Below are 2058 nucleotides of genomic sequence, written 5' to 3'. Positions count from 1 at the left end.
AAAAAAAAATCTGCTCATGACGTCCACTTGTACATTTTCCCCATTGCAGCCCTTACTTTAGGTACCTCATTTTTTTCTTCTCTTTGGATCACAGCAGATTAGTACTAGAGGTCTGAAACCAGACCATACCACAATCCCTCCTCCAGTCTCCTGGGATTTTGAGTATGCACACACACACGCACCCAGTGTGATTTTTAAGCCACCAGGCCCAGGACTTGTACCATGGTCGGCCATGTGGGACACCTAAACCACCATGCTACCTACTAGACCCAGAACCATAGATCCTAATATGTTACAGCTAATAAGTGACAGCATTGGATTGGGATGGACAGTGACTGACTCTTGGTTTACCTCTTTGTTAAACTGGCCCCCCTGAATTGTGCTTAGCTCAGCCTTTGCAGTGCCTAGTGCTATGTATGCTTATCTCTCAGTGAGTTACTAAGTAAATACCATTTCCTTAATGAAGGCTTTCCATATCAGCCTATAGTTAATCTCTTCATTTTTAAAAAGAATTGTTTAATTTTATGTATTATTATTTTCTAATTTGCTACATGGCACACATGCTCACCAGAGAAAGAGAGAGAGAAGAAAAGAGAAAGCAAGCAATGAGGTCTGGGACTCCCACTGCAGTCTGCCATGTGGGAGTTCAGTGCCTTAGCTGCCACACCACCTGCTGGCCTCAATCTCTTCATTTTGAAATTTGTTAATATTTGTGAAATGTCGGGACTAGCAGTTGGCATAATGGCTATGTTGCTGGACTCCCATGTTGTCTACTGCAGTTCGAGTCCCGGACCCAGTGGCTTAAACTCACGCTGGGCGTGTATGCGTGCGTGCCCAAGATCCCGAGAGGAGAATGGAGGAGAAGGGATTGTGGCATGGCCATCCCCCTTGGGGGGTGATTTCTCGCTTTCTATCTCTCTTGTCTCTCTCTTCTTTCTGGTGAGTGCACGCGCCCTATAGCAAAAGCTTCTCAAAACAAAAAAAATTGTGAAATGTCATCCTACTGTTAACTGGCCTTGGATGGTTTACTATTTTTTTGTGTCTGTATTTGCGTAGTCAATGAAATTATAATGTCGTGGACAGAGACCAAACGAACCCATGTAGGGAGGTGCTGTCTGGTAGAATTCTGTGATGATGGAAATGTTTTTGCATACTTGTTAACATTTTTCTTTATGCTCTGAATGTATTTGTGTGTGTGTGTGTGTGTGTGTGTGTGATTAATTAATCACATATCCTCCTTACCCAGAAATAATCAGTAAATGTTGAGGCATTTATTTCTTTATTCATTTATTTAAAAGCACAGCTTTTCCACAGTGGACATCTACAACTTTTTAAATTATCAGAATTTTGTCAGTGGGGTTTTTTGCTTTCTTACTTGTTTTATTGTTTTGAGATTCAAGAATAGGTAGAAATGCAATAGGCAAGTAGAGAGGTAAAATAATAAACCTTGGAAGTGAGTTCATGTTCATATTTTAGATATAAGTTGCAGAATAAAAGTGTCTTTTTTTTAAAGAATGATTTTATTTAACTTTGTTTATTTACTTAGTTTTTAATTTGACCAGAGAGGGACAGAGCGAGAGAGTGAGAGAGAGAGGGAAAGTAGGGAAGCAAGCCGACAGGTCCGAGTCTCGAACTGCGGACAGCCGTGTGGGAGTCCAGTGCCCTTAACCACCACACCACCTGCTGGCCCTGAAATGTCTTTGTTTTTATAAAGTATGTATGTTCTCTAAAAGTTACTGCAACATTCATTTTTGTAAATTATGTATTTCTTATATTGATTTCATGTGATATAAGGAGTATCTTAACATTATATTTATCCATAGTGGGATGATTAAAGTGTTTGGGAAGTTACAGGAAGATTTTACTTATCTGTATAAGCCATTTGAAAAGAGGCATAAGGCATTTTATTTTATTTATTTATTTAAAAGAATTATTTATTTAATTTTTAAAAATATTTAATTTTATTTATTCATTCATTTTATTTTTTAAATTTGACCAGAGAGACACACAGAGAGAGAAGGAAAGAGGGAAAGTGAGAAAGCAAGTCACCAGGTTTAG

Source organism: Tupaia chinensis, unplaced genomic scaffold (genome assembly GCF_000334495.1).
Source record: "Tupaia chinensis unplaced genomic scaffold, TupChi_1.0 Scaffold000294_5, whole genome shotgun sequence".
In the NCBI taxonomy this organism is placed as follows: Eukaryota; Metazoa; Chordata; class Mammalia; order Scandentia; family Tupaiidae; genus Tupaia; species Tupaia belangeri.
The sequence above is the reverse complement of the archived record's forward strand: the minus strand, read 5'-3'. Positions refer to the sequence as shown.